Genomic DNA, 26,846 nt, shown 5'->3' with positions numbered 1-26,846 from the left:
TTTACGAGCGATATCATAAAAAGATTTTGACTGAAATACGTTAGAAATAAAAGCAACGCCAGTTATCTTGATGAGATTGACGGATTTTCATGATCATGTTGCATTTTTTTTTAGACATGAGACAAGGATGGAAATTAAACATTTTAAGGATGTAACCACTGTATAGGCGCCCCATGAAAATAATTCATACAAGTTATTATGTCTACAATATATGATTTGCGCAACATTGCAAAAAGCAATATTTAATCCGCAGAAGAAGAAATATGACGAACGCAAATTCTGCGCCATGGGACCAAATGATTTTATTTCAGATCCGTTGAGCAAGCGCAGATTACAATTCATTCAAACTACGGGACGGTTGTATTAGAGTAATAGCTTTTTTGTTTTGTTTTGCTTTGTTTGTTTGTTTGTTTGTTTGTTTATTAAGCAGTTTTCAAACAACTCGGGGATAAGAATTCACAAGTTTGAATAAATACGCAGTCTCGCTATTATGAAAATTAGATCCGGGACTACCTGTCAGGCGCAAGCTCGGAAGTCTGGGGGGGGGGGGGGGGGGGGGAGGTGGGAGGGCGGGGCATTTCATGAAGCGTTTTGTCAGATATTTTTCCGACAATTTCTTATAAGCTACTGAAATCCTTGCATCTGATTGGCTGAGAGCAAGTTTGTCTGACAAATCTGTCTGACAAAATGCTTCATGAAATGCCCCCCTGAGGACTTTTTTTTTTTTACGTAGGTGTGATATTTGCTAACGTGTATTTATGTTGAAACTTTGTCTAGATGGTTTACTGATTACACGATTATAGAGGCAGAATAGTTTAGGTAATCTATGGATTCCTAATTATCCGTTGTTTTCTATTCTGAATAAGTAACATTTTACATTATCGTGATGATAAAGTACAGTAGACTGGTATCTAGATATGACGTCGAACGAGCTACCAGACTTGAATGATTTTGAATCGCCTTTGATAGTCAAACATCACAGAACAGTTTCGAACTTATAACAGTGAGGTAAATCCAGCGCTATTAGATACAATCGGAGAACTGCGTCGATACAGTAGTCATAGTACAACCTCTAGAAGAGCGCTGTGATCAAACCGGTTGTGCAATCGTACTCCATACAAGACAAAAATGTGATAGTTAATGTGAAGTCACTTTTTACGCAGTTGCTAGCAAGTGTATGGTGCTGCCAACGTAACTGATTAGAGATTTTTTTTTCGTGTGACTTCATTGTGTGTGTGTCATTTTCCCCGCCAACAGGACAATGTGGACTGTTGCCATAGCAGTCGCTGTATACTCTCCCTTCTGTGCCTTGCTGAGTAAGATCCCGAGACAGAAACTAAACTGACCGAAAAAGAAGACCAACAAGTTCTCCTTCCACAACCAGAGATTCCACTGTTGAGGTGCAACCGCAGCCAAAGAAAAGATGAAGAATGCATTCTATTTCTTCTAAGTTTTTTTTTGTTTTTTTGTTTTTAAATATTTATACATATTTATTCAGTTACTTTTTTAGCTCATGGGAGTCAAAAGCTCAAGTGAACTATTGTGATAATCGTCCGGCGCCCATAGTAGTCGGGTACCTAAGGGGGAGGGGGGGGGGGGGGGGGGGGTCACCGTGCATCCCCCCCAGGACTCCTCGAAACTTACATTTTTCAGGATCCTCATGACATACCAAAACATAATCAAGATGTTAACAGGAACGAAAAGTGGCTGTTCTAGGTGAAATTTATTGTATTTTATTGTTTTTCATAATTTCTTATGTATTTCTTTGTTTTTCAACTTTTTCAACTTTTGTTTTTTTTTGTTTTTCTATTGGAATTGTCACTGACCACTTTTCTACCATAATTAGCACAAAACTATGAAAGTGATTAATTGTAAAAATAATCAGGTTGTCATGACCTTCATGACAGAGCACCTGTTTTCCATAGGAAATGTACACAAAATCACAAAATTGTGCCCGTTTTGGGGGGACATTCCGTTATAGTCTGAGAGCTGGCTGCTGGTCAATTTACCCCATCAAGCCCAAAAGGTTTGACCCCTCAGAGTTGCTGGGGCCACCCTCCTCATTAAAAAATGCCCGTCAGCCTGGTCCCAGAGGGCGGGTTCGGCCCCCAGGGACCCCCCCGAAAAGGCCCTCCGGCGGGTGTAATTTACCCCATGGAGCCCATGGACCAAACTTGGCCTATATGAATGTCCTATGGGTGTACATAATCAAAATATAAAAACTGACAAAATATCTGGTCGGGAAAGGGGTTGCCAGACCGCTTGTTTGCAGGCATAAAACCTTGATTTTGGTCAAGGAGTCGGCGCCAAGACTACACTGTCCCATAGGCCCTGTACTGTAGCGTCTCCCAACAGGCTGACAGACAGAGCCAGTTAGTGCATGTAGTAGTCTTGGCGCAGACTCCTTTACGCGCAACAAGGGTTATTGCCTGCAAACTACCCGTTATACACTGGGACCCAGGGTAGTTTGCATGCATAAATTGACCGCACACACACCCACCCCCCCCCCACACACACACACATACACACACACACACACACACACACACACACACACACACGCACACACACACACATACACACACATATGTTTACACATGACTCTATGTACAACTGTATATACCATAACACTAAACATGTTACAATTAATAGGTTTCTCATTAATGCAGCCATAATACCTTGCACATAATAAATGTCAAACCTATAAGATGTTCATACCTTTTGAATGTTTTACATGGATACTATCAATACACCTTTAAGGAACACTGAAGAAATTTGGAATTTGTGTGAAGTTGTATTAGGTTTTATTGGCCACACAGCCTACTCTTTCTGTATGATGTATTCACCTTATGAGACTCAAATAGAACTTTTCAGAAAATGCTGAAAAATCTTTGTTGTGAGTAAACTTCAGTTTAAGACCAACCACAACAGCACTAAAGGCCAGTTGTATAACACATTTAAGTAAACATTTTCATCAACCGTGCATTAAACATAACTTTAATAAAGTTTATGTCAACAAGTGGGATGTAGCTTGGATTACTTCTTTTTCTCCTGCTTGATATCCTCTTTTAGATACAAATAACAAGTCTCAATCCTAATATAAGATTCCTTTGAAAACCTCAAACTAATAACTTTTTGTGTTTTTGGCTGATAAAAACCACCCTTTGATGTATAAAATAGGCAAGGATTACAGCATCCATGCCAACATTTCCTTTATTTGACTCTAATAAATTCCAAATCAGAATAAACTGCATAACATAAGGAAGGAGCTTAATGGTTTTGGAAATGATATTGATCAATTTTCATACTCAGTAGTGCATGTCACCTCATAGTTTTGGGCAAATATCTGCATATCTATAATACTAATGAACATGTAATTACGGTGTTCTATATACATGTATTTCTTCCTTGGAACCTCAAATAACAAGCTTCACAATAGAATGCTAACTTTCTGTAATGGAAATAAACAGGCCAAGAGCATTTACTTTGATCTTGTGTTCTCTTCATCTCTTCAGCGCTTTTTTTTTTGGTCATCTTCTTATTTCTGGAGATGTATTCTATTTATAATAGCTCCCAGCCCCACACAAATGGTGTCACATACTGCAAACACTGCCAATGACCGTGACCAGTACACACCAAGTTGAAACATAATAGCTCTCTTTTTATATAGCATATAGGCTGAAAGTATTAACTTGGTCTTGTGGTCTCTTTATATCAGCAGTTTTGTCAACTCCTTATTTCTGGAGATACACTGTACTTCATCTTCAGTTCCCCAGCCCCACACAAACAAAACTCAACCTACGGTGTCACACACTGCAAAGAGCGCATCATAGTATATGATTGCCGTTAACCCGGGACATATACACACAACGTGAAACATAAAATTACCAGCTAAATGAAATGTTGGCTTAATTTCTTTTCTTTAACAATAACATGCACGTTGAGAGCATTTACATGTTGTGTTCTCTTTTATATTAGAATTTTTGTCAACTCCTCATTGAGATACTTTGTCTACCCCCCTCCCCCCCCCCCCCCAAAAAAAAGAAGATAATACTTCCAGGGTGTATACTTCCAGGGTGTCACATACCATATACAGTTACAATGCAGGTCCTAGTTCATATTTATGATTTAGTTGCCATTCAAAACCATGGCAATTACACATCAAACCATGCATCACACTCTATGGAAGACTAAAGCTTACATAAATTACGTATAATGTAGGCCTATGATAAGCATTGCACATGTTTCAGTTGCAGTCTTATGATTCCTGAACTGACCAGTATTTGGCATGAATTTATTTCATATAATATAAAACATAATTTCACATTTTAGTCTATCATACAGTATAATGCATGATTTGAGAAACTGAAGTCTACTCACAACAAAGGGTTTATTTCAGCATTTTCCAAATATATATATATATGTATGTATATATATTTGTCTTATATGGTGGATACATAATAAAGGGTAAGCAGGTTGTGTGGCCAGTAAAACAGAATACAATTTCACACAAATTTCAAAATCTCTTCAGTGTTCCTGCTTGAAGGTTCACTGATAGTATCGATGTAAAACATTCAAAACTTATGAACATAATAATTATAGGTATGTGCAAGGTATCATGGCTGTATGGAGAAACCACTGGTCATGTTTTGTGTTACGGTATTCTTAGTATACATAGAGTCATGTGTGAATGTGTGTGTGTGTGTGTGTGTGTGTGTGTGTGCGTGTGTGTGTGGGTGTGTGTGTGGGTGTGGGTGTGTGTGTGTGGTCAATTTGTGCATGCAAACTACCCTGGGTCCCAGGGTATAACGGGTAGTTTGCAGGCACAAACCCTTGTTGCGCGTAAAGGAGTCTGCGCCAAGACTACTACATGCACTAACTGGCACTGTCCGTCAGCCTGTTGGGAGACGCTACAGTACAGGGCCTATGGGACAGTGTAGTCTTGGCGCCGACTCCTTGACCAAAAACAAGGTTTTATGCCTGCAAACAAGCGGTCTGGCAACCCCTTTCCCGACCAGGAGGAGGGTGGCCCCAGCAACTCTCAGGGGTCAAACCTTATGGGCTTGATGGGGTAAATTGACCAGCAGCCAGCTCTCAGACTATTACAATAATGGGCGTGACTTCGCAAAAGTATACGCGGATGTTGCAAATTTGGTCTCAAAAGTTGTGCGAGACTTGAACAAACAAAGTCAAGAAGCCTCGCAACAGATTTATAGCACGAAACTTGGGGGGGGGGGCGGATCCCCCCCCCCGTCCTTAAAGGGTTAATGTTGCATGAAAAATTTCATGAATCAATTTTCACATAATCTCATTTTTAAGGAGGTGGTATGCTTTACTAAGTATTTATCCATATCTTTCTTTTTGATAGACTGACAGTCACTTAACTTCGTGGGTGCGTTTGACATAAATGTATTTCTTTTGTTTCCACGACAACAGGGTGTGCTACATATAGGTATGTATGTGCTTACATGTAGGGCCTACATAGTAGGGTACCTAAGGGGCGGGGGTCACTGTGCACCCCCCCCCCCCCCGGACTCCTCGAAACTTACTTGAATTTGTTTTGTTCAAATCTCACGCAACTTTCGAGACCAAATTTGCAACTTCCCCGCATACTTGTGCGAAGTCACGCCCATTTTTGTAGCGGAATGTCGTCCAAAACGGGCACAATTTTGTGCTTTTGTGTACATTTCCTATGGAAAACAGGTGCCTGTCATGAAAGTCATGAAAACCTGATTATTTTTACAATTAATCACTTTCATTGATTAGTTTTGTGCTAATTATGGTAGAAAAGTGGTCAGTGACAATTTCTGATAGAAAAACAAAGAAAAAGCAAAAGTTGAAAAAGTTGAAAAACAAAGAAATACAAAAGAAATTATAAAAACAATAGAATACATTAAATTTCACCTAGAACAGCCACTTTTCGTTCCTGTTAACATCTTGATTATGTTTTGGTATGTCATGAGGATCCTGAAAATGTAAGTTTCGAGGAGTCCTGGGGGGGGGGGGGATGCACGGTAACCCCCCCTTAGGTACCCGACTATAGTCTTTGAACCTGCTACATTTTCAGCTTGTTCTCTAAAACCCGATGGTATAGATTTTCACCAGACTTAGCAGAGAGCTTCCCTAGGGTATAGGACCTCAAATTGTTCAAATGCTCCAAAGCCCCCAAATTAACCAAAACCAGAAGTCATAGAGTTAAATTAGGGCTACGAATATTAAGTACATTGTTGACAGATAGTTTCAAGTTTGTTTTTGGCTGATCCAGGGGTGCCTCGCTCCCCCTTTCCCATGGTTACTAAATCCGTGGGGACATTTGTATTCTTTTTTCTTGAAAACGCGGTTTCAAATTTCGAAGAACTCAAGTATTCTCCATAGGGTGAATATTATATAGTTAGCAATGGTTAGGTCAAAGACTTGTCCTGCACTTTCTAGCTCACAATCAAGTTCATTTATTGACCACACAGTCCATAAAAAAACTGGGAAGCGTATAAAGATCAAAGACACAGCGGTTTAAACTTTAGAACATGATGATTGATGTAGCAGTAATCGTTGCCCTTATTGTGTCTTTAGCCCAATTCAGTATTCTTTATCTCTCCCTGTCAGTTTAGGAAGTTTATGTCACCGATTGTAATAATCCCATGTTTATGTCTGTTTGTCCCATAGTTGTAGACCATCCATTTCCATGTGTAAGAAAGAATTTAATTCACTGTTAACATTGTACAGTTGTACAAGCCTATTCTCTTGATGGAGGGCAGCTGTAGCCCACTGGCCGATTTTATTGTGTAAAGATTAGTAGGTGCCTACTTGAATAACACCAAGAGAGATGTATTTACTTTTTTTTTTGGGTAGTAAAAGAGTCTTGGTTTTGTTTTCTGGGAATGAAAATAACATTAAATGTTTCTCCCAGTAACCGTATAATGATCAGATGCCTGTGTGATTGATTTCCGTCCCATGTTTAAGACATAAACTAAATATATATATTCATTCATTCATTCATTCATTCATTTATTTTTCATTTCCAACAAAAACATATAAATATATTACAAAAATTGAATACAGTGCATAAATTTCATCATACAAAGTAAAGGATAAATTTACAGAAAACTTTTAGGTATAGGAAAATGTTGGAAATATATATATATATATATATATATATATATATATATGGGTGAGAATTTTGAACGATGTACAATTGCCAATTTTCACACCTTACACACAGAGAAATTACGGTTCTAATTTGCACCCTAGAGGGTGCATATCGTTGTAACACCAGCGGCTCCATTTAGGGTTCTATTTTTAGGGGTGCTTATTTAGCACCCTATATTTAACACCATATATGGTGCATATTTGCACCCCTCCATTGGGTTCCCTTTCTGCACCCAATAGGGTTCATATCGTTGTAACACCAGCGGCTCCATTTAGGGTTCTATTTTTTGGGGTGCATATTTGCACCCCTCCATTGGGTTCCCTTTCTGCACCCCATAGGGTGAACAAAAATTGAGGTGCAAATTTGCACCCTTTCTGGTTCATATCGTTGTAACACCAGCGGCTTCATTTAGGGTTCTATTTTTGGGGGTTCTTATTTAGCACCTATATTCAACACCCAAAAAGGTGCAAATATAGACCTCTATACAGGGTTCCTCTTCTGCACCTCATACCTGCACCCATTATGGTTCATATTGTTATTGTTGTAATTTTGCACCCTATGGGGTGATAAAGTCACCGCAATATAGGATGCAATACAATTTGCACACGTCTCTATATAGGGTTACCTTTCTGCACCCCATATGGTGAAAATTATAACCTTTTTGTTAAAACCAAAATAATTATACAGTATACTGGATGCCTTCACTAACTTCACAAACAATTACCTAAGGTCTACTGGATGCCTTCACTGACTTCACAATTAACTATAAAGGTAACACTCCAGACATGAAGCAAAATAGCATGCATACAGTAGATTTACACACAGTTTCTCATTCAATTAAATCCACAATCTTTCGAAAACTGAAGTCAGAGACTTCAATTCAACAACAAATAGAACATAAACATGATGAATACAGTGCATACTTACATATAGATTATTAACATTTTAATATATGTCTCATGGAAGAGGGACAAGTTAACAGCGATTTTCTTTTTCATGGTTTACTTTAAAGTGAACATGAAGTATACATTGTATTTCTACAAATTCTAATACGAGATGCATATTTTGTCATAAAAAGGGCAATGTAAATCAAAAATGTATGAAATTTGGTCAGTGCATTGAATAAGAAAAATAATATTCGTTCTTTCCATCACATGATTACCTTTTCTTCTTTTAAAGGAAGTTACCACATTGACAAAAAGCACTAATTCTTTTTATTCAAAAAATCCCTGAAGCTTGCGCAGAGTAATAGTAAACTATGTGACAAATATCTTTCACATTGTCCTTCTACTTCTAGAATGGATCATAGATATTCACCTTGAATTTACCGGTACATCTTACGGTAATCAAAAGCACCTTTATGACGCTCTTAGACATTAACAGCGATATGTCAACTCTGATTTCTGGTACACAAGTTATTGCCAAAACAATGAAGGGTATGGCAAAGTTCTGTCATATATATTTGAAACTCACTACTTGTACTGACATATTCCATCCAATTCCAAGATTGAGAGCTTGCAAATGTGCCCCATTATACAATTAGTATACTTCACATTTTGTTTTTCATATATGATTACACCAATGATAAGAAAGGTGAAAAAAAGAATAAAAAAATGAAGAATGCACATCTAAATTTGGTTACTTTTTTATGCACACAGCTAAAGATATGTCCCAGTTATAAATCTTGGGCAGAATAGCACATCTAAAAACACTTTTCAGTGCATCAAATTAACATTAACAATTCCACAGAAAATGTTAACTCAGAAAGGGAAAATAAGGTTAACCAATCAGTGGTATTACAAACTGGACATAAAGAGGAAGGAATATGTCTTGTGAGACAAGTTTAAAAACAAATTTTTTGATACATTGTGGTTTTTTTTTTCAAGCGATGGAAACAAGAAGCGCATTGTACTCAGAAGACCATAAATATAATTACACAATGTATGCAGTTTAGCCCCAACATTCAAAATATTGTAAAGAGCAGTGGATTTTTCACATTCATAAAGCAGGTATTGGTATTGGCACCATCACAAGCATAATGATCAGAAGCAAAATATATTATTATTACTATTATTATTATTATCATCATTATTATCATTATTACTATTACCATTAATATTTTACAGATTTATGAGAAATATGCATGAGAAATACCTCAAGTGTTGATGTATACAGTCTCACAACTCTTCCAATCATTTTAACACTTAATTTTCACCAAACCTTACACAAATATATCAGCACTTTATACAACCTACTTAAAGAAAGCTTAAAATTATAATCAGAGTTAGAGGGCAAGTCCACCTTCATATAGACCTACATGTGGATTGAGTGAATGTACTGCAATAAGCCAGTCCGGAGACAGCTCATGTGCACAAAGGTACAAATGACCTTTCATTTTTCTCAGTTGGTTAGGCACTTCACTCAACTCAAAGTGACATAATGCAGCAGCTTGCCCACCATAGCCATTTATGGAACTCATATTCAAAGAAAGAATGAACCTAACCAGTGTAGATGAAGTGACCAGTATGGTTCGTCAATCAACACTTAGGGAATCATCTATTTTATCAAGAGCTGTTTTGAATATGTTAACAAACTTTTTTTGTGTGTTAACATTGCCAAATACCAGGCTTGCTGTCAAGTGGATGTACTGGCAGGCACCATTTATAAGGATTCCATGAATAATCCTAGCATTACAGATGCTTATCTCAGTGAAATTAAAAAAACAACCTGTCTCTCGGTACAAATAACCTTTTTTTTCGCACATGCTTAAACTGGTACCCCGAACTGGCTTATACGATAAGAACACATCAGTAAAAAAAATTGAAAAGCGGACATTCAATTCAAAAGTTAATAATCTTTAAATCATTTGTGCAGTCGCATGCGTAGAACAATTCAAGGAAAACCTAAAGAGAATTTCACATTTCTTTTCTCTTAGGAAAAGCATGCACATTTCCTCGACAAGTCACTGACGTAAGGGCAATGATAATAGTTTCTGCCTTCTTAAAGAGTGAAGTCCAGTGTTCTTTTATATGCAAAAAAAGTAGATATGATATGTTGAGTTTTCTCAGGTTTTGGAACAAACTCTATTTTTCAATCCTTATATTATACATAAAGGGTTTGTGAGAAAATCATGCTTTTGTCAAGTGTCACAAAGCTACTCCACTTATGACATTGCATTGCCAGAGATTGCCCAAAATTGACATACATTGTGTGGCTGTCTACTACAAAAAACATCAGGCGACTTATTTTTTTTTTTTTTTTTGGTTCTCTACTTAAACAATCAATTCAAAGTGTGCAGGTGTTGTTGAAGCACTGAGGCTATCGATGGTGAAGAAATATCTAAAATATGAACAATACAAACTAACCCCATGTTGTATAGTATGAAATATAATGGAAAGCATACTTTGAGTATTTTATATCCATTAGCAGATTCATATTTTCATCCATAATCCACCCCCCCAAAAAAAAAGAATAAGATAAAAGTGAATAGAAGTTAAGTTCTCTTAAGTTCGTTCTCTTGTATTTTTCTATTATATATTTCTTTAGAGTATTCTTGTAAATATTCAAGGCCAGTGCATTCTAAGAAAGGGAATAACCTGACAACAGTTTAAAAGACAGAATAAATAGTTCTCATTATCTATGAAATTAAACATTTTCACATATATTTTGCAAAAGAAAAATGCTAATCTTCATTTCATGGAGTGGCTTCATGCTCACCCTCGGCTAAAAACAGGGAGTTGATTACTTTCTGGATTAAAATGGAAAGATGTTTCTAGAGCCGTGGTGTTTAACAATTTTAATGGGGGGGGGGGGGAGATTCAATGTGACCCGTCTCAAATTTTATATGGTTTAAACATACATGACATATTATAGGAGTCTCATTATTATGCCTCCACCCTGAATGGTGCCGGAGGCATATGTTTTCAGGTTGCCTGTCTGTCTCCCGGTCTGTACGGATGTATCTACGGAAAAATTGATGGGCTTTCATCAAACCTGGTTCAGGGATACTACATGATGCTGATGATCTTATTGGCTTTTGGACTATATCTGCTAAAAGTCATAGAAAATTTGAAAATAACTTTTTTGCTACTTCTCTAGTCAGGGAAATCGGTGTACTCGTGTGTACTGGTTGGTTGGCGCATTCAGTTGGTTACAGCAAGGTTTCATCCTCTGCTTTCACAGGAAAGCCGACTCCCAACTTCTTGTTCTCGTAGTCAAGGTATATCTGCTCCTCTGCTTCAGCAACCTGCAGCTTGGTCTCATAGCTAATCTCATCTTACGCTGCATAAGTCGAAACTCCTCGAGCTCTATTTTTTGATGCGTTTCTATAGCAGCTGCTTCAACTGCCAAATAGTATGCCCTTCAGGCCATCACTCTCAGAAGAACTGGCATGGCTTCCACACTGACTCAACGAGGAATCAGGATTGACATCCTGAACATCTTCCATCTCCAGCTCTGGCATCCTATATGGCTCACCAGTCTCTCGAGGTTGACCTGCATCACTCATCCTGAAGACCATTATTGAACTTGATGCATAGCGAACTCGATGATAAATAATCAATCAAACACAGGTCCCTTTGGCCCAGTATGAGATCAAGCTAACACCATGCATCAGCATGGATCAGCAAGGTTCAACCTGTAATTGAATAAAAAAAAGTTCAACATACAATCAATATTGGAATAGGCCTACATGTATCTACCTGCTAAAGTATGGGATCAAGTGGTTGTACTTCTGAAGTGATTTACCGTTTACACTACATACCTTGTTTGTGTGACTAATATTTTATGTCATGTCTAGCACATGCAACTTCTCCAGTGGATATTATCTAAATTCACATATCGTGTATCATTGCTTATGCTCTGTGACTATGGCATTGCTAATTTATAACACACATTCTAGTTTCATTGATAGACAACAAGGAGTTATAATGGGGCAGATATGTAACAAAAATTGGTCGAAATGCTTACATCCGGCGGAAAGTATGAAATTTTGCATATAGGGGTATTTTGGGGCGCTGATTTCAAAAATTGCCGGATCCAAGAGATCTGACCACTGGGTCGGCCGCCATTTTGAATTCCAATATGGCCGCCATGACGAAACGACGAAATCCCTATATCTTTGGTTCCACGTGACCTGTAGCACTGGTATTTGCTACACAGGGGTATTTCGACATTCTCAGTTCAATAATGGATTGATATTTGATGTGACTAACAAACCACACGGCCGCCATTTGAATTCCAAGATGGCCGCCAAGAAGAAACGTTGAAAAGCCCTAGTTTGAGTTCTAAATGACAAACGGAGCTTAAATTTGGTGCACCAAGGTATGTGAACATAAAAAAGTAAATAAAAGACAAATTTGTCATGCCAGACAAGCTGCATGGCCGCCATTTTGAATTCCAATATGGCCGCCCAGACAAAGTGTTGAAAATCCCTATCTTGATCGAGTTGTAAATGAAGAGCCATTGGCATTTAGCACACAAAAGTATGTTAACATGTTGGATTGAATAATGGATAAATTGAAAATGTCCGGCAAGCTGCATGGCCGCCATCTTGAATTTCAATATGGCCGCCCAGACGAAAATCATGAAATCCCCTATCTTGAGTGCCAAATGGCATATAGAGGGAAATTTTGTTGCAGCATTGCTGCACACGTTTCTTATGCATTGTGTAGGCCATATAATCAACAGTTGTGCAGCCATACGTTTCAGTTTCGGCATCAGTTTCAGTTTATTTTATTTTAATTACGGCAATTTGCTTCAGCAAAGCTGTTCTTCTGCAAATCCGAGTATATCTGAGCAACATAAAAATAGCAGAAATAGATACAAACTACATAAATAGTAATAAAGAAAGTGACAAGTGTCAGGTAACAACAAAAACAACGAAACGTTTTTAAAAAGTAGAGCAAAAGAAAAAACGAAAACAGAACAAAAAGCTACAGTAACATAATATTTCGACAATATCAAATAGAGACAGAAAGAGAAATAAAGAGAGAAAAAAATCCTGAGCAGTTGCTTTGACTACAGAAGGGATATGTCAAGAGCTTGTTTGAAATCATAAGTTAACCGATTCCAACACTGGCCTCCTCGAATAGAAAGAGTTCTTTTCCCAACCTTTGTTCTTGCCTTATATCATATAAATTCTTCACAAAGTTTCGAATGCCTTTATGAGGTCAATGGAGATCATTCCAACCATTTCACTCTTATCTAAGTTATGGAGCATTAATTCTTTGACACAATAAGGAAAGTTGCCATAGTGGAATGGACATGTCTGAAGCCTGATTGATTTGGGTTTATGATATAATTGCTATTCAAATAATCATATACAACTGGTTAAAGTTCAATTACCTTTGTAATAACGGATTAAATAGATATGGGTTCTTAATTACCCATCTCACTTTGACTGCCACTTTTATACACTGGCATAACTTTTGAGACCTCTCATTGTTCTCGAATGCAAGCACAAATGCATGAAAGATTACATATATTCCGAAGTGGTTTTGGAATTATACGCACATCAGGTTTTACCAATATTATTGGTACCATTCCATATGAGTTTTTCATTGGCATACTTTTAACAGCTGTCACAATATCTTCTTCAGTCACATTTTCAAATGAGAACAAGAAACTCCTTTTCAATCTCATCTTCTACTGCTCATCTCGAAAGCATTGTCCTAAAAGAGAGAAAAAAAAAACATCCTGAGCAGTTGCTTAGGCTGCAGAAGAGATATTTCAAGAGCTCGTTTGAAACTGGACAGAGAGAGCCTACATTTCAAATCATAAGCTAACCGATTCCAACTCTGGCCTCCTCGAAGAGAAAGAGTTCTTTTCCCAACTTCTGTTCTTGTCTTATATAATATGAATTCTTCACAAAATTTCGTATGCCTTTATGAGGTCAATGGAGACCATTCCAGCCATTTCATCCTTATCTAAGTTATATGGAGCATTTCTTCTTTGACACAATAAGGAAAGTAGTCATAGTGGAATGGACATGTCTGAAGCCTGATTGATTTGGGTTTATGATATAATTTCTATTCAAATAATCATACAACTGCTTAAAGTTGAGTTTTTCAATTACCTTTGTAATAACAGATTAAATAGATATGGGTTCTTAATTACCCATCTCAATTTGACTGCCACTTTTATACACTGGCATAACTTTTGAGACCTCTCATTGTTCTCGAATGCAAGCACAAATGCATGAAAGATTACATATATTCCGAAGTGGTTTTGGAATTATACGCATATCAAGTTTTACCAATGCTATTGGTATAGTGTCCATTCCATATGAGTTTTTCATTGGCATACTTTTAACAGCTGTCACAATATCTTCTTCAGTCACATTTTCAAATGAGAACAAGGAACTCCTTTTCAATCTCATCTTCTACTGCTCATCTCGAAAGCATTGTCCTAAAAGAGAGAAAAAAAAAAACATCCTGAGCAGTTGCTTAGGCTGCAGAAGAGATATTTCAAGAGCTCGTTTGAAACTGGACAGAGAGAGCCTACATTTCAAATCATAAGCTAACCGATTCCAACTCTGGCCTCCTCGAATAGAAAGAGTTCTTTTCCCAACTTCTGTTCTTGTCTTACATAATATGAATTCTTCACAAAATTTCGTATGCCTTTATGAGGTCAATGGAGACCATTCCAGCCATTTCATCCTTATCTAAGTTATATGGAGCATTTCTTCTTTGACACAATAAGGAAAGTAGTCATAGTGGAATGGACATGTCTGAAGCCTGATTGATTTGGGTTTATGATATAATTTCTATTCAAATAGTCATACAACTGCTTAAAGTTGAGTTTTTCAATTACCTTTGTAATAACAGATTAAATAGATATGGGTTCTTAATTACCCATCTCACTTTGACTGCCACTTTTATACACTGGCATAACTTTTGAGACCTCTCATTGTTCTCGAATGCAATCACAAATGCATGAAAGATTACATATATTCCGAAGTGGTTTTGGAATTATACGCATATCAGGTTTTACCAATGTTATTGGTATAGTGTCCATTCCATATGAGTTTTTCATTGGCATACTTTTAACAGCTGTCACAATATCTTCTTCAGTCACATTTTCAAATGAGAACAAGGAACTCCCTTTCAATCTCATCTTCTACTGCTCATCTCGAAAGCATTGTCCTAAAAGAGAGAAAAAAAATCCTGAGCAGTTGCTTAGACTGCAGAAGAGATATTTCAAGAGCTCGTTTGAAACTGGACAGAGAGAGCCTACATTTCAAATCATAAGCTAACCGATTCCAACTCTGGCCTCCTTGAATAGAAAGAGTTCTTTTCCCAACTTCTGTTCTTGTCTTACATAATATGAATTCTTCACAAAATTTCGTATGCCTTTATGAGGTCAATGGAGACCATTCCAACCATTTCATCCTTATCTAAGTTATATGGAGCATTTCTTCTTTGACACAATAAGGAAAGTAGTCATAGTGGAATGGACATGTCTGAAGCCTGATTGATTTGGGTTTATGATATAATTTCTATTCAAATAATCATACAACTGCTTAAAGTTGAGTTTTTCAATTACCTTTGTAATAACAGATTAAATAGATATGGGTTCTTAATTACCCATCTCACTTTGACTGCCACTTTTATACACTGGCATAACTTTTGAGACCTCTCATTGTTCTCGAATGCAAGCACAAATGCATGAAAGATTACATATATTCCGAAGTGGTTTTGGAATTATACGCATATCAGGTTTTACCAATGTTATTGGTATAGTGTCCATTCCATATGAGTTTTTCATTGGCATACTTTTAACAGCTGTCACAATATCTTCTTCAGTCACATTTTCAAATGAGAACAAGGAACTCCTTTTCAATCTCATCTTCTACTGCTCATCTCGAAAGCATTGTCCTAAAAGAGAGAGAGGAAAAAAAAAAACATCCTGAGCAGTTGCTTAGGCTGCAGAAGAGATATTTCAAGAGCTCGTTTGAAACTGGACAGACAGAGCCTACATTTCAAATCATAAGCTAACCGATTCCAACACTGGCCTCCTCGAATAGAAAGAGTTCTTTTCCCAACTTCTGTTCTTGTCTTACATAATATAAATTCTTCACAAAATTTCGTATGCCTTTATGAGGTCAATGGAGACCATTCCAGCCATTTCATCCTTATCTAAGTTATATGGAGCATTTCTTCTTTGACACAATAAGGAAAGTAAACATAGTGGAATGGACATGTCTGAAGCCTGATTGATTTGGGTTTATGATATAATTTCTATTCAAATAATCATACAACTGCTTAAAGTTGAGTTTTTCAATTACCTTTGTAATAACAGATTAAATAGATATGGGTTCTTAATTACCCATCTCACTTTGACTGCCACTTTTATACACTGGCATAACTTTTGAGACCTCTCATTGTTCTCGAATGCAAGCACAAATGCATGAAAGATTACATATATTCCGAAGTGGTTTTGGAATTATACGCATATCAGGTTTTACCAATGTTATTGGTATAGTGTCCATTCCATATGAGTTTTTCATTGGCATACTTTTAACAGCTGTCACAATATCTTCTTCAGTCACATTTTCAAATGAGAACAAGGAACTCCTTTTCAATCTCATCTTCTACTGCTCATCTCGAAAGCATTGTCCTAAAAGAGAGAGAGGAAAAAAAAAAACATCCTGAGCAGTTGCTTAGGCTGCAGAAGAGATATTTCAAGAGCTCGTTTGAAACTGGACAGACAGAGCCTACATTTCAAATCATAAGCTAACCGATTCCAACACTGGCCTCCTCGAATAGAAAGAGTTCTTTTCCCAACTTCTGTTCTTGTCTTACATAATATAAATTCTTCACAAAATTTCGTATGCCTTTATGAGGTCAATGGAGACCATTCCAACCATTTCATCCTTATATAAGTTATGGAGCATTTCTTCTTTGACACAATAAGGAAAGTAGTCATAGTGGAATGGACATGTCTGAAGCCTGATTGATTTGGGTTTATGATATAATTTCTATTCAAATAGTCATACAACTGCTTAAAGTTGAGTTTTTCAATTACCTTTGTAATAACAGATTAAATAGATATGGGTTCTTAATTACCCATCTCACTTTGACTGCCACTTTTATACACTGGCATAACTTTTGAGACCTCTCATTGTTCTCGAATGCAATCACAAATGCATGAAAGATTACATATATTCCGAAGTGGTTTTGGAATTATACGCATATCAGGTTTTACCAATGTTATTGGTATAGTGTCCATTCCATATGAGTTTTTCATTGGCATACTTTTAACAGCTGTCACAATATCTTCTTCAGTCACATTTTCAAATGAGAACAAGGAACTCCCTTTCAATCTCATCTTCTACTGCTCATCTCGAAAGCATTGTCCTAAAAGAGAGAAAAAAAAATCCTGAGCAGTTGCTTAGGCTGCAGAAGAGATATTTCAAGAGCTCGTTTGAAACTGGACAGAGAGAGCCTACATTTCAAATCATAAGCTAACCGATTCCAACTCTGGCCTCCTTGAATAGAAAGAGTTCTTTTCCCAACTTCTGTTCTTGTCTTACATAATATGAATTCTTCACAAAATTTCGTATGTCTTTATGAGGTCAGTGGAGACCATTCCAACCATTTCATCCTTATCTAAGTTATGGAGCATTTCTTCTTTGACACAATAAGGAAAGTAGTCATAGTGGAATGGACATGTCTGAAGCCTGATTGATTTGGGTTTATGATATAATTTCTATTCAAATAATCACACAACTGCTTAAAGTTGAGTTTTTCAATTACCTTTGTAATAACAGATTAAATAGATATGGGTTCTTAATTACCCATCTCACTTTGACTGCCACTTTTATACACTGGCATAACTTTTGAGACCTCTCATTGTTCTCGAATGCAACCACAACTGCATGAAAGATTACATATATTCCGAAGTGGTTTTGGAATTATACGCATATCAGGTTTTACCAATGTTATTGGTATAGTGTCCATTCCATATGAGTTTTTCATTGGCATACTTTTAACAGCTGTCACAATATCTTCTTCAGTCACATTTTCAAATGAGAACAAGGAACTCCTTCTCGATCTCATCTTCTACAGGTCATCACGAAAGCATTGTCCTGAGCAGACACATAGTTCTGTGCATGGTAGATTGGCTGCGGAACATCTGCAATTTCCAGCACACCGTTTTTTACACTTGCACTTGACCAGCTCTCGGCACCCTTTTGACGCTTCTGGCATTACTGTCCAGAATGGATGCCAGATATCATCGTCATTTTTTCGCCCATCCCCAATCTGCAGGCGAAGGCAGCTCTGGGTTTGCAACTTGGGACTGTCCCCATACGTGACCAGCCTGGAAAACTGCCCTTTTCACATGTTGACGAAGAGCCTCCCTTGTAGGTGGAATATTCTCCAGTTGTCGGCTTCCCTGAGTAAACAGTTGTTTGCGAGCCTCGTTCACTTTCTTAAGAGGGGAGGTTCTACTGTACAGGACAACGAACAACCTCTCTATGTTGTCCATGTCATTGTTTGTCACTTCTGCTGGTGCATTTGAGAGACGACTGAAGACCTCCGTCAAGTTTGGCACGGAATTCCATGTGTCCCACACTTTCTTTTTGCCAATGCCAGAGAGAGCAGAAACAGTATCGCATCCGGAAACAGCGTGCAGGAAGAGAAGCCCCTATGAGCGTTCAGGACTAATGTGAGTCGAAATAGTGTGAGCAGCAATGTGCCTAAAGTTCTTACCATGACCAAATGCCAACCACATTGCACAACCTTCCATTCTGCTCGCCATTGCGATAGCCAACACAACCACATCCGTGTCAGTTGCTTGAATGGTGATACTTCGGTAGCCCTTCAGATATGCATGCCAAGCATGGAGCAGCATTCTCGAATCAGCTTCTTCGTGTGTACATGGTTGAATTTGACAAACATCAGAAGCGGGCTTTGATTTAACCTCGTCTTCATGTGTTGTAAGTAGTGTCTTTCCGTCTGGAACCATCATCATTTGCAGAGCAGCTGCAAGGAAACTGAACAATGACTTTTTGTTCGAATCTAGAAGAAGGAAGCTACCCCAGTTTTGTGACACGGATGTTTGTTCAGTTAGATGGAGAGGTGTGCCAGTTCTACGACGAAGCCTGGTACCACCTTTGAGACTGTCCGTTCTATAGGTGTCCCACACCACGTCGACACGCTTCACTGTTTTCTCGTTTAATTTTCGAGCAATGTATGGAAGGAACTGCTTCCTTGCGTAGTCACCAAATGTATTCACCACACTGTTGGCCTTCTTGGGATCTAACTGATGTACTAAGGCAGCCCCATCGACAATGAAAACTTCTGTCTTGGGTGTATCATGAGGTCGTGGTGCTAAGGCTTCCAGACATGGTACAAGATCAGCTTTTCTGGTTGCCGGGCGCATTGTGCTGATATTTTCAGCCAGTGCCGGGGGCCAACCATGACACTCGTGTTCAAAGAAAGCGTCAAGATCACCATCCCTAGCTTGGCATGAAATGTACATGCGAGAGAACAGCTCAACATTACTTTTCACGTTTGCGATGTTTGTCTGAGACTTTCTAGGTGATTTCTTTGTCTTTGATTTAAACAGTGCAAGATTGTTCTTTCTGATGTTCTCATAGAAATCGACAGATGGGTCTTGGATTCTCTTCTCAACAAATTCCGCAAATTGTGCTTTGTCAGTTTCCTCAACGGATCGCATTGCGGCAATCACCTCATCAGGCATGATGACCTTGTTGTCAAGCTCTCTTGTCCTTACTCTCTTCTTTGAAAGGTTTTCCTAGTTTCTCGAACGAATCGATTGCAGTGCTGAGGTCTGATGCAAACGATTTCTGGAAACTAGGCAATTGTTCGTGGTGGCGGACATCAGTTTCCTTCTGAGTCTGAAGCTGGTCCTCAAATTCACTGACTATTCTTGCTATTTCTGAGCCAGCCACCATCCACCGGCGAAGAGCTGCTTCATTTTCGGTGATCCCAATGATTCCACCATCACCTTTCACTATGGAGTTCTGTTGTTCGTGTATCTGATCGTGTGCCAGACAGGAGAACTTGTGTGATGACTTCTGAGTTACGAAATTCCCCTCGACGAATGCATGGTAGACGTCCTCGGCATTGTTGGGAAGTTCCTGAAGGTCCGTTACATGAACTGTTAACCATCTGGCGTAATGGAAGTGATCCATGGCAAACATCCATGGGATAATTGCCATGAGGGTCTCCACATACAGCAAGTAGTTTGCTTCCCGTTGTGATCTAATGAATGCCAAAAGAAGACACTCCAACTGCAGGACTTTGTTCCAGTAACAAAACTGGGGATACTCTCTAGCCATCTTCTGGCTCCAAAGATCAAATGTTCGCAAATTCTCAGTTGCACATGTCGTTTGGTAGTCATTATATGCTTTTCGCTGCAAAGCGTACAGTGATGCCGCGGTGACTTGGTGTGCCCATTGTGGCCGCGATGTTTGCGAACCTTTCTGAAGACTCTCAGCTCTTCCTTCTGTTGATACACCTGCACTGGTCATTACACTAGTCCAACCACTCCCATCGAGGAAGTCGCCGATCACCTTTAGCAAAGCCATCTCCACATGATGTCCTCCAAGCATCACCACAAATTTGTCTTCACCATACATGCTTGGCCATGTCCACTGGATCTTCTAGCATAGATGGGTTGATCAACTGTCAGAAACGGAACTTGTCTTGGGTTAACTAATTCGGTTGCCTGCTTGATTAGGTTCATGCCATGTTTCACCATTGTTAGTGTGTGAGCACTCTCTCGAAAAAGAGGTAACAACCCAGTAATTGCAGGTGGCCGAGGAGCTTCATCCTGTAGATGTGCCATGTACGCTGACCAGGAGATATTCTCTTCACGCTCATGAGCTTTCATCTCCAGCAGACTTTGTACAAACGAAAGCCACTCTTTTTCTTTGTCCTGTAGTCCAATGGACACACTTGGAGTGGGCGGAGTCTTGGGTTTCCTTGGAATAGGAAGATGAGATGGAAATGCTGCAGGAGGGGCATCACAATAAGATTCAGGCAAGCATATGGAAAACTTGCGCGCATTTGCTCCGGAGCGAGAGCACCGGTGCTTATAACACGTGAAAAGACGCGTCATATCCCCCTCCTTTGGGACAAAAATAGCTCTGCACAAAAAACATGGCTATGAATTCAAAACCCTCGCACTCCAAATGAAACTAGAATGTACCCTCTTTCTACTCTGTGTATTTCACCAAAAATAGGTTTGGGGAAATTAGGGCACTTTTCCCCTGAAATTCTGCTTCAAATCACCAAATCTTGAGTTTGTCTATGGCGGCGTACCCAAAATAAGCCATAATTTTCGGACATGCCCATATAAATCACAGGCTGTACCACGGAAGCTTAGTGGAATTGTTTACCCTCGCACTTCAAAATGAAGTAGAATGTTTGGGCTCTTCAGTGATGTATAACTTGTTTTGATTGGTCAGAGAGAAATTAGGGCACTTTTCTTGTCAAATCAAAGAATGTTTTACAAAACTGCTTGTGACTTTGCTAAAGCGTGCGAGCTTTTGTGCTGTCCATTGTACACAATTCCCCTAATGCTTACGGACAACGGACGAGTGTGCGTAAACGAACAATTGTATTTGTGCTGTGAAACGAAGGCGGGAGAGTTCAAGTTACTCACAATTTTCGCTGGATATCATGCCTTTTGAATCGTCTTTCGTCCACATTATAACAGATTAGTCTTTATTAATATTCTGACAATCCTGCAGAGTGTATTACCACTTCTTTCAGAGCTAAATATTGCCAAATTCAAGGATCATCATGCGTATTTTGCTCTGCCGAGATGACTTGAGGTTGCAACAAGCCGTGCTTGAACAGACCATGGTTCAGTCCCATTAAATCAACGGGGGTTAGTGAACCCATTATGTAGATACTGTACGCGTTGGTGTGTGTGCTCGTGAATGATCAACTTGTGTGGTGAAATGGAAATGCCGTTGTAGGAAATCTAGATTCCCGGTACTAAAAATACTAATATCATTTCATTATTAGCTGTCAGATAAAAAAAAAAAATGGCTTCCATGTTCATGCATGCATTTCTTCTAAAGTGTATTCTGTCCCTCCAGTAAGCACACGCACGGTTCTCCCGATTCCCGTACAATGGACGAGTCCGCTCCTTCCCATATTATGCTCGAGTGCACTCGGCTGTTGGCTCTCGGCGACTACGTGCACTCTGGTCTGTCAACCCTAAATGCGCGAAATCGTGCGAAAGTTTTCCATATGCGGTTATGGCTTTGGGACGCGTTTTCTTCTCACTCTCAGCAACATTCTCATGATTTCGAATGGTACGTCGATTGTCCTGTGACACATGTTGCGTCAGTGATATCGCGGTTCCATGAAATGAACTTCGTGCTGATACTGATGATGGGTTGTGATCTATGTTGTCTAGGTTTCCTGTTGTGAACAACCCAGTTCGCAATGCAGTCGGACACACCACCCCGTCCTGTCGGTATATCTCGATAACTCTGTTGGCCTCATCTGTGGATACTTGCAGTATGCGATCGTAGGAAACAGACAAACCACGTTGAAAAAGAACGTCAACGAGATCCCGTTTTCTTGTTTTGCTATGAATGAGGAGACCCAGGTAAAGGGGCAGTGATGTTTCACGCTCCAAGTTGTGACGTAAGCCTCCTGCGGCAGTCTCCGCCCTCCCTCTTTTTACGGTGTTGACTGGCGTTACAAGTTGGGTCAAGGATTGTACAGGGACGCTCAAGCTTCTGTTCATCGCCGTCTGTTTCTGTATACTTGTTCCAGCAAGGATCATTTGCATCAACGCTGTCAATGATGGTGGGGCGTTGTTGTATGATTCCTCAACTAGGGATCCATTGAAATGATATTGCCTTTGCAAAATATCTTTGCGCACAATCTGCGCAGCTCTCATGAGAAGGACTGCGTCGTCATCAGAGCGTTGTCTACAAGCATTCAGTAGAGCCTCACAAATATATTCTCTTTGAATGTCAGCACCACTTCAAGATTGCTTTTATGTGCCTCAAGTTGTGGCAGCTGTCTGAGAAGCTTGTTCATAAGGTGAGTTGAATTGATCTTCTTTGAAATATTGCCTCCTAGTTGTATCAGACGTTCGTTGTAAAGCTTGGTAAGATCGGATAACTTGAACAGAGTGTAACTATCATCTTTACACTTCATTTCTTCCAAGTTGGATATCAGTTCGGCCAATGCTACTGATTCTGGTTGCATGGTTTCACTTGAACTGGCTCCCTCTTTTTTTCTTACAAACGATCTGTATCTGGTGTGGAGAGCAGTCAGGCACTTCTTGTGATATACATCAGCACCTGATGCCGTCATATCACGTACTGACAATTTAGCCAGGAGTTTTGCATCTCTCAGTTCTGTCGCCATCATTCGAACATTGGAATCTAGATTGAATGTTGCTGCATTGCAAACTGTTTGGTCATGACTGATAATTCTATCACAAAAGAAACATGTGCTAGCGTTACTCTGTTCAATGGATGGAGATGCGAAACTTGTTCTAAGTCTTTTCTTGACAGGCGAGTAAGTTTCATCAAGTTTGAGGTGTGCACTTCGCTTCTTTGCCCTTGATTTCGCCCTGCCCACACGTGAACTGCTACACCGCACATAACAGGTTTTGTGCCATTTAGTAGAGCGGTTAAGCCCTCAAAATCATGAGAATTGTGCAAAATTTGACTAAAGCATGAAACTTTCACCAGTGTTAGTACATACCATGAGATTCATCTTAAGATCGGGAGGTAAGTCTGATTTGACCTCTGATGACCTCCAGAGGTCAATGAACTTCAAATATCAGAATATTTATGTTTGAAGGCATTTGTGAAAGATAGGCCTAGACGTTGGTTACGCTGCACTAAATATGCATTTGTACTACAATTCTTCTGATTCCACAGGGCATTGACAGGTTTCTACCTTTGACCTCTGATGACCTTTAGAGGTCAATGACCTCAAAATACCATTATAGTGATCTGTGATGTTATTAGGTAATGATAAACATGATTAAGATGTGCAAAACAAGCTATCTGTTTTACAATGAAACTGTCTTCATATTCCAAAGAGCAAAGACAGGTTTCTACCTCTGACCTCCGGAGACCTTTAGAGGTCAATGACCTCAAAATATCATAATATTGATCTGTGGTGGCATTAATTAATGATAAACATGGTTAAGATGTACAAAACAAGCATATCTGTTTTACAAGAAATTGTCTTCATATTCCGAAGAGCACAGACAGGGCTCTACCTTTGACCTCTGGTGATCTTTAAAGAATGTACAAAACAAACACAATTGTAGCCCAGATGGCTACTAGCACATGTTTATAATAAAGGATAAAATAAAATAGAATAGAATAGAATAGAATAGAATAGAATAGAATAGGATAGAGAGTAAAAGAAAACAGATCACTGCAGTCGTTTTCCTAGACACCCTGTGACACCAATATGCTAAGTATTCTCCTCTTCTAGGAGTTTTTAAAACCGTTTACTAGTATCTTCCTTCCAGCTGTTCCCTTTTTTTCAAACCCCCCTCTTCCAAGAAAATTCTATGGTGAAAGGAATTTATGAGTTTGACATTGGCTACTTTCCCCGCTAGTGGTCAGCACTCTCCATCCCCAAAGCCCCGCGCCAAATTACGGGAAATAACGTGATGACGTGTTTTTGCCCTCTGATCCCCAAACATAAATGACCCTCTGAGCTGGAAGGTGGTCCTCCTACCAGAATGTATTCCTCTATTCTAGCATTTATTGTTCAGTGGAGTGGGTCAAACAGGAACTCCAAAGACAAATTCAGGGACAACGACGCAGAACAATGATGACGTTGGTTGTTATAAGGACACTAATATCCATTTGGTTTATCATTTTGATATACAAGAAACAATAAAGTCTTTACCAGTGGTTACATAGAAGAAGTGAATGAAGACACTAACAGACAGTGGGCGAATTAATCAGAAATTGAGATGAATCATTACAAAATTGAATTCTCACAGAAACGAATAGGAGGAGCAACTTGAACATTTTGACCAATAAGGAATTAATTTCTAATGAACACCACGCCCCAATATAAGATTGAGCCAATGACATGCTCTAGAGAAAGGAAGTTTGTTAGTAAATTAGTTATAAAAAAAACATGTCTGAGCCGAGAAATCAGTTAGAGTGGCAAGCACAATGGGAGTGGCTTCACACTATATAGTGAAACAAAGGCTGCAGAGCATTTTGGAACTTTGAGGAACTTTGAGAATAGTTGGAGACCACAGAGATAAAGACAGGAGTTCCCCTTCCTTGGTACATCATGCCCTCTCCAAGTCAATCAACTAATCTTTATCGACGCTGTGAATGTGATGAGGATCTGACTGTCGTAACTGAATCCGCGAGCAGCAGCACATGAGGAGAAACTGTGCGTCACGATAAGACAAAACTTTGGTTTACGCCAATTTGGAGTGCAATTACAAACTCCAAATAGTCAACTGGTGTCATCGGAGATGTTAAAGCGCCCTGTCAGACTGATACAAAGTGGACAGTGATGGTGACGAAGAGTCTAATGAGAGCGCGACAGCATACCACTCATAGGACGGCCCAGCCACACTGACGAGATCGACAATGACATGCAGACGAGGACCTCATTCGTCGACCGTACCGATGTCGAGATAAGTGACCACACCTACTAGCATCATTTCTCCCTACTAAATCCCTCCATTTCCCATAGAATAAGACGGTATATGAAATGGTCTCAAAAGCCGTAAAGACGTTCCTAAGTGATGAGTGGAATGCTGAACTAAGTTGTGAGGAAAGAAACTTGTTTGTGAAGAAGTTTTTTGTTTCAGACCTACAGAAGGCGGGTCGTTGGAATAAATATGCCGTTAGTAGCATTGGTGTTATCCATGTAAATTTTATCATTCTAACGCATTTTGCATTTGGTGTTGTGGAACAATATTTAGTTTCTTCTACTTTTGGAATTTTGGTGATGATTGGTGTCTATGTGAGTATTTAACCCCCGACCAGTACAGAGAGAAGGTGACAGACCAATCCAATATCTATCCGCCTCTGTACAATAATTGGTCGCCGGCTTGGAGAAAGTAGTAAGGAGTTTTAGGGAACTTACACAATAATGACGTTGTCTTCATATATTCCAAAGAGCACATGCAGTTCCACCTTTGACCTCTGATGACCTCGACACTTAAATGACCTCAAATTATCAGAATATTGATGTTTGACATCATGATTAATGGTAAACATGATGATGTTCTATAGAGAGCATTGGATGGTCCTATTTATTATTCTGGTCTGGTGCATACTGAAAACGGAAAAAGCATAATTAAAAAATCGACCATTAACCCTTGCCAAAAACGCTGCCCCGGAGCCCTACCCCACCCCCACACTTAAAACACACACACACACACACACACACACACACACAATTCCGCCGCCCCACTTAAGGTGTACTCTTTAGGAAAATTGAACATGAAATTGTAAAGTGCACATCACCATGTCCCCGGTGAAGAAATATTAATTGCACTGTATAATGCTCTCGCAGATCTGTCAAACCTGTACCGCCCCACCCTGGCAAAAGGCAGCAAGTGACAAATGCGATTTATTTCTTATAAATGAACAAAATAATATTGCGCTGGCGATTCCAATGACATATCTCACAGGATTGATTTCTAAGCCATATTTTTTTTCCAGGAAAATATCACTAAATCGGATTTGAGC

Source organism: Diadema antillarum, unplaced genomic scaffold, assembly GCF_040938485.1.
Source record: "Diadema antillarum isolate AM-2024a unplaced genomic scaffold, OU_Dant_1.0 seq00000523_RagTag, whole genome shotgun sequence".
In the NCBI taxonomy this organism is placed as follows: Eukaryota; Metazoa; Echinodermata; class Echinoidea; order Diadematoida; family Diadematidae; genus Diadema; species Diadema antillarum.
Note: the sequence above shows the minus strand (reverse complement) of the source record.